Below are 8,389 nucleotides of genomic sequence, written 5' to 3'. Positions count from 1 at the left end.
GACACGTTCCAAAGACTACCGTGAAAAACAAAACCGTGTAAAAAAAGATAAGGTACCCATACAAAAATGGTAGATAGGTTCTATTACTTAAAATCAACTCAAAATACGAAATTCTTGAACTCAAAAATAAATCGAATTTATTTATACATAAAAAGATGTATTCATAAAATATATTATAGTTGTCGATTTCAATTAAATTTAGCATAGAGAAATATATTCATTCAGTGCCGCTACTTGACAATAAATGTGCCGGCTTACTGCTGTTTTTCGCTGGCGAAAAATATTTATCTCATCGCCGGAAATATTTAATGAACGCCGAAGTACGCGGCGCGTCTCACGCATCGAGTCCAAAGTGACTGACTAGTGGCGCCATGTATTTACGTATGTATGTCTGGGCGACATCCGGTGGCAAGATATTATGTATGCACCAGTGGTGTGCGGTCCATTACAACGAAATTTTTTGATAAATATGTACATACATAAGTACGTATTTTTATTCTTTTTAGTTTTTTTTTAAACCGTGTTAATGCAAAAAAATCAGTGTAAATAAAAAATAATCGGTACTTTTTTGAAACCGTGCAAAAAGAGGATCGGGTGTATAATTAAATTTAGTGTAAGTATAAGTTTTATGCTGCCAAAATGCAAATATCAAGTCAATAACAAAACAAAAAAAGGTTAAATTTCTAAAACGAAGATATTCGTCGCAAACATTTCCAATATAACTATAACTATTGATCCAACGTTCATAGTAGGTACATCCAACAAACGTTGAATTTAAGAAACATTTTCCTATACCCGGGCTTGACAGGAAAATTAGCAGTTCTAAAGTATTATGATCTATATTTTATACATATTATTTATAAAGGTCAACATAATAAATGTAGGTAGAGACTTCAGGTTGCTATAACATAGTGTTTCAATTCAAAGAGATTTTAATAGTTATATTTATTGATAGGTACTTTTTTCCCCATAATATGTTTTGACGAATACCGGTAATAATACCGGTATTGATATATTCATTCGGTATTGCAATCCCTACGTCAGAAATCACAATATCTAAACTGCCAAACTATATTGTGCGTAAGTAACAATTTGCAACAATTATTTTTTTTACCACAATTCTCTCTAACTGCGTTATCAAAAATATTTCTTCGTACGTCATGGTCACATAACAGACTAATAAAATAGAAATCTAAAGCCATCGCCATGGACCAAGGTTTTGAAGCAGGGGTACTTTGTACTTTATAACAGACTTGCAAACCAAGTAAAACAAAACGGGCCGGGCCGACTGTCTGATTCGAGTATCGTACCTTCTTGCAACCATATCCAGTAGGGTAAGCCAGTTTCCATTCATTTGAGAGTTCCCCAGTCATGGCATAACTTTTGAATTCAGTTTTTTTGACATTATTTTTTTGAATAGTGTTTAGCAGTGTTTTTTGGTATTACTCGGGGCGTCTCGAACCGCTGTACTTTACACTTTGTGGTAGAGATTGTGATCAAGATTTCTCGTCTCGAGAATTTTCGAGAAATAATGAGAAAACTTGTTTATTGAATTTTTTTTCAGAGATTTAGGGAATCTCATTTCTTGAGAAATTACCAATGAAAATTTCGGGAATTCGATAAATTATTACCAAGAATATGAATAGATACAATAATATGGTACATGTAACAAAAAATGAGATTTAGAAGCAGCGTTAGGTACGCAGATTTTTTTTAATTCATTCGAGAAATTGATAAACCAATGCCAATTTTTCGAAAATTAAATATTGTTGAATTCGAGAAATCGCGAATTTAGAATAAATTTGATAAAGCTCACGACGTGAGCGAAATACGTGTCTTAAAATAGTTTTTACATATTGTCAATAGTTTAGTGCAAAGATATTGTATGTCTACTTTTGTATGTTTTGTGAAAATCGAAATGTACGAGAATTGGACATACATATTTTTTTTTTTTTTTTTAGAATTATTAATAACCATGTCCTTGATTTTTCGTACAAGGTGGTTGTTAGTAATTTTGAACAATCACAAACACCCAAGCTTTGAGAAAAACACACAAATGTTTTTGTCATGACCGGGAATCGAACCCAGAACTCTCGGGTGGAAGGTCAGCGCCTTAGCCACTGCACCACAAGAGCCGCCTGACATACATAATATTATGTAAGTATTTGAATGATACAATATCTTACTGTTACTTTAATTACTTTAATATGTTTACAGCATTAAGATACGATATAGGACGAACGCACAGAACAGATTAATAAATTATAAATGTAAAAGTCATCGTCGTGGACCAATCTGTTGAAGCAGGATATTTTATGGCGGCCAAGCCGTAAAACCCAAATATGACAAAACTTGCCGACTGCATTAAATATTGGATATTGGATGCACGTTACATTTACGTAACAAACTTAAATGCATTATATTATTGCCATACAGACTAAACAATATATTTAAAATAACATTATTCTAACACGTGTTTAAGATTATCACAAAATTTTCCACACTCGAGATCCGTTACCTGTCATACCTCACCCAATAAGGTAACCTAGTTCCCATTAATTTTGTGTTCTCTGGACGAACGTTTTGTGTACAAGTAATCAATTTCAATAAAATCTGAACATACAGTATCTTTGCATTAAGCCTACACCAAAGCACTAAAATGATAAACATTGTTTTTATATAGGTAAGTATTTTTTTAAACTTTACCTTTGCTAACATTTATTAAGACCCGTTTCAGACGGGACACCGGTGTCGCGCTCGATATAATATAGGAGGCCTTTGTATTCGAATAAAGGGGCCTTTGTATTATGTTTACGAACGACCCAGAGCTAATGAGTAAACGCATAATTTCGCGTTATAAATTAGAACATAAAACTGGCTGCGGTAATAAAAAAAGTGTATCGGCGGCTTGAGAATGTAGCGGCCGACGGAAAAGTGTACCGGACTCGCGTTGACTCATTAACTCTGGGGCGTTCATAAACATAATACAAAGGCCTTATATATTATATCGAGCGCGACAACGGTATCCCGTCTGAAGCGGACCTAACTCATTTAGTGCTGACACCGCGACTGGCGCGTTTGCGTTACCTGGCCATTCAATATAATTAGCATGCTATTTAATTAATGTGGTAGGTACTTAATTAAAAAATAATTAACAGCTTAGCAGTGATTGTGTTAAAATGGGATTATCAATTGAGTATGACTTCTTCAAGGCATTAAGAATTATCTGAAAGTGTCTTCTATACACGATTATCTTATAGATTATACCTACCAAAAACTACTTAGCATAAAGTCCCCGAGAATATCGAAGCACTTTCTTTACTCTTTTCGATAATGGACAAGTATGCTGGTAGTTAGGTATACAGTATTAAGTAGTTAGAGTTTAGCATTCTGTTCGGGTGATTGATTGAAAAGTCGATTAAAGGTTCTCGGCGGACGTTGATAAATCGATTGTGTAGCCAGTGTTGCCAGCGCAATGACTGTCTGCAAAATTCACTCCATTATAATTAGCGCATGGGCACACCGATTAATTGGTGTGGATACTTTGAAATTATTTTGCATATTGTAACATTGTATTGTAAAAGGTGGCCGCGGGTATACGTTACAATCACGGTACAATGTATTTATTACCAACCGTATATTATGCCAAACATAGATAGGTACATACATTTTGCATTGTTTGATTTTTTATGTATTTATATAAAATACATCAATTAGAAAAATCCATAAATTTGCACCATCAGAATGCAAGCATCAAATATGTGGCATTTGGATTTAAACTAGTATAGTCGCGAATCCGCATTGAGTTGGATGTTCTGCCAGTCATTCCCATTAGACATAGATTAACGCGTGGTGTTGCTGCCAAAACTTGGTAAGTCGATAATTTAGGTATTAAGAGTTAACAACGGATTATGTGTCTATGTTATATATATATATATATGTAAGGTAGAAAAAGAAATCACGATCATCCGATATATAATGAACATGCAAAGGACGCATAAAGAAATTACAATTAATTAATTATCCCTGATTTTAGAAGTAGGTAATGTCAAACTTCAAATTGTAATTATTCCATAACATGATTTCAAGACTTACCAAATACTTAGTATCTCCACGATTACGCATCGCACTACCTCCGTGGCCTGCGCATTGCCTGCCTCAAATCGATTTCAAAATGGCCATTTTTCGTGATGAAAGTACTAGCGCACGTAGCTCCTTAACATCACGTCAGTGTTGCCATGTTGCCAACCGAAAAAATTCGTGAATATATAGTATTTAATTATACTATAATTTTACTCCAAATTACCTAAAAATACAAAATACTTACTTTAAAATCTTTGTGTTCAAATTAATATTTTAATAATATGACTACTTCCCATGAAAAATTGAAAATTATTTGACGTACAATTGTAGACAGTTGGCACGGTGCGTAACATGCTTTCAACCTAAAGGTCCTAAGACCTAAAGCATGCGAAAAACCACTCTTCTATAGCGGCTGTACACCTGCATTATGGATTTACTGACACCAACAATGTGTAAATTAAGAGCATACTTCAGTGAAACGGCAAATTGTTTTCAACTATAGGTGCGACGAAATTTGGGACTCGCTGCCAATCGGAGAGCGAAAGTCGAGCTGTGAACACGTCAATTTATTTTGTGATGGCGTCGGGGGAATTGATTCTTAAATCGTGTAAAGATTACTAAAAAACGTTACCCATTTACTTGAAAAAGAAAACATGTCGATGAATATATTATTATTATTACTAATAGAACAATAAACATAACATTAAATGGACGCATGTTGACTTTTATGACAGACTATGTTTTGTTCTGCATGCGTCCTTTGCACAATCTTCGCGTCGCGTAGTCACGATCGTTTTAGACCGTGCCCCAGCTGAAGTATAGCCATAAACTAACGCGATACCTAATAACTGTTTACACGTAAAAGTGCTGACTGTCTCGCCAATCGCATTATTCAAGCGTAGGTAAGCGAAACGCGTTGTTGTGATTGTGTGGTGCTATTTGATAGGTTATGAAAATTGGTAAACGCCAAAATGCGCTGCGCGGTGTAGGTAGTTCGTATTTTTTTCTAGCAGGTTCGCCACTGTCGTTCTACTCTACTACGTATACGCATACGTCATGCAAGTTCCAACTATCGCGTGAAAATTCAGAAGCTTCTGAACTTTTTTAATTTATGCATGGAATCGTACAACTTGCACGATAATACGTATTTATACGTGCATATTATTGTTATAGCCGCGATAATACGTACAGTCAGCAATAAATCCATCCCCGTGTAAACGGGGTATTAAACCAGAATTTAAAAGTTGCAGTGAAGTGGAAGATGAAGTGATCAATGAATGTAGATATAATAACTATTCGGATAGCAAGCTTTCCTTGCACAGTGCCATCTCTCGTGATGTGTGTGCAGTAGCAGGCATTTAAACCTGTTGACACTCTCGCAATGATTTTCCTATACATATCTAATTGTCACGTCTTCCCACAGTGTAATTGCAAAAATACTTAGAACTCATTTTTATGATTCACTTCGTCAGTATTTGAGTTTTTGTAATAAAATAAGGCTTCCACATTAAATCAACTCCCTTGTCTGACTAATGGATAAATTATTAAGTTGTTATGTCAGATCTCGAAGAACAATAAATTGACTCATCGAATTTGGTGTGGAAATATATATATGTATAAAAAATGGTTTTGATGCCTAATTGGCGCGGTGACTTTGGTTAGCGGCCAATTAAAAAATATATGATTGTATGAATTTATTTATGACTGCATAGTATATTATGACGTACTTATTTGCAATCATACATTCACATTGCACACGTTTCTTCAAACTGTGATATAATTAGTAAGAATAATGGTATATATAATTCTTTTCAATCTAAATGACGTAAACTGCCTCCTGACTAAATCTGAAAGTCACGAAAACATATTGCACTTGCTTTGAAAAAATAATAATGTGTACCTACCTGTATAATAATATTCCTCACGCTTTTCGCTTTTCTTGTTACCCCTGAGCTTTTTTATTGTTTATTTGTTTTGTTAAACTTTATAAAAATGGTGACAAAAACATGTTCCAAATTTGATGTCACCGAGGCATGTATTATATATATATATGTAGGTATGTATTAAAAATATTATCAACACCATAAAAAATCATGATTATAAACGGCATTGTTTGAAATTGAAAATACAGCCATTTTCTTGGTACAACAGAATTCGGTTTGATTGATTTTTAAAAACTAACCAACAGCATCTGTAAATTGTAGTCTTATTTCCATGAAAACAAATACGTACAATGACTGACAACCATTTATGGCGGATCTTGAACAGCCTACCTCGACCCTTCGCCAGATACTTTTTTTATAGATAGACGAATAAGCTATAGCTATTATCTATTATGTTTTGGTTTACGCAGGGTTTAATTGAATTTATAAAACTAAAACCATCAGCAGTAATTTTTTGTCTGATTTCAATGAAAACAAATACGTACCTACTATGACTGACAAAGTTTAGTGTGCATTATTTATGGCGTATCTTAACAGCCTACTCCCACTCTTCGCCACAGCAATATGCAGGTAGTTATTTTAGTACTACCTATTTACATGTTGCTATTGATGTATTCATGTTCCGTACAATGATATTTTGTACTATTATAAGAATTAAATAATTTAATATTAGTAAGTACTATTATTTCTATTGTGTATGTATCTTTTGACTTCATAAAAATTGTATCTCTTGGAATTTATTATTCACAGTTGACATTGTATTTGATTTACATATAACCGAGCGCATCGGAAACGTAAAGGTTAGTATAGGTACACATGGAATAATAATTTAATATGTATGCTTGTATAATTTTCTTTAATATATTCTTGAGTTAGGTGAGTGAAAAAAATGTATACTTACCTAAAGGTAGTATTTGGTTAACAAAACATTCGACTGACACTCGGAGGTGACAGAGTCGCCTTTGTTTGACATATACGCGAGTGGAAAATATAGAATAGGTGAGTGATTTATATATTATTTGAAGTAATTGATAATACACATTTTTTCGTATAATACATACCTATTCGTTTGTAATTTAAATATTTACATTGAGCTATAACCAGGGAACACAAAATTACTGATAGCTAACTGGCTTAGGTACTCTTAACACCGTGTAAATGCCGCCTATATGCCACTAGCATTCTGATGGTACTCAGAGCAACCGTATAAGAACAGCTGTTCGTTCGCTGAATGCAGAATCGTCCTAACTCACATTTGAAATATTCTGCCGATTACGACTGATACTGGGTGTGCGGTGGTATGAGTGTTGGAGTAACGAGGAGATAAGAGAGCGAACCAAGCAGCCTCTTTATCACGCTGAGAGTGAAAAGGTGACGCTGAAGTTTGGACCTGGTTAGGCCACGTACTTATACGGCAGAGCTACGGGATGCTCACTAATCCTGACGAATTTTATATATTATATATTATTTCAAACTTCGTTAAAATATTAGCGAATATCTTTTGTAATTTTGAATTAAATATTAATCAATAATTTTCAGTAATTCCAACTTGATTGCTGGACGGTGTAAATATATACATTGACAAGTCAGTGATTCAACCCCAGCCCAAAACAGACAAAAACCTTCACATTTACAAAATGCTAAAATATCCTAAAATACAAAAGTTATGCAAAAAAATCAAACGAAGACACAACGATACTCAACTTCCGCCATAGGATGAAAAGTCACCGACACACAGGAACATAACGACGAGAATAGAACGTATAGAACGAATTTATACTGATACTGGCCACGAACTACTGAGATATAATAAGGTTTAAATTAAACAAAGTAACGATGTTTGCTGTCTATGTGATGGCAACACCTCTCAAACAGTGTGGCGCGCCATTAACGACTACCCAATACCAGAAAAAGAGCAATGAGCTCTCGGAGTTATGTGCAGACAACACAATGACAATTATTGACTGGAATGGAGGAACATAACTCCAATATCTAAAACTCGTAATGTAAATCAACCCCTTACAAATTGCAAATATGTAATTAACTTATCTCCGTGTAATCCACCCACGGTGGCTGCGCAGCTTAAGCGTTGGACTATAACGCCGTGGGTCCCAGGTTCGAATCCTGGGTCTGACAAGTACACATATTGTTTTTCAATTTGTGTATGAGTCAGAGTATGGACCTAATAGGTTGAGCAAGTGGCTGACATACATTTCTCGTAAAAACAAAATCTGTCAATACAAACCTCCACTCTGTGGAGGCCCATATGATCCTTTTAGGATCGGACATGGTCGAAAGAAAGAAATAACATAACCACCTTGTGCGAAAACGCAAGGAACCATGGTAATAAATAAATTTTAAGA

General features: G+C 34.6%; 1 protein-coding gene across 1 annotated transcript in view; it reads left to right on the top strand.

Moving 5' to 3' along the window:
- Positions 1 to 1,226: 1,226 nt before the first annotated feature.
- The window catches only part of LOC147071282 (uncharacterized), a 352,569-nt gene continuing 345,406 nt past the window's right edge, over positions 1,227 to 8,389 (top strand). Inside the window, exon 1 of the mRNA XM_085948192.1 lies at positions 1,227 to 2,157. The gene's annotated coding sequence lies outside the window, so the exon portion shown is untranslated. The remainder of the gene's footprint in view (positions 2,158 to 8,389) is intronic.

The sequence above is a fragment of the Rhyacophila brunnea genome, unplaced genomic scaffold (assembly GCF_057557595.1).
Source record: "Rhyacophila brunnea isolate RB1 unplaced genomic scaffold, BYU_Rbru_1.0 scaffold_20, whole genome shotgun sequence".
NCBI lineage: Eukaryota > Metazoa > Arthropoda > Insecta > Trichoptera > Rhyacophilidae > Rhyacophila > Rhyacophila brunnea.
This window is presented reverse-complemented; position numbering and strand designations above follow the sequence as displayed.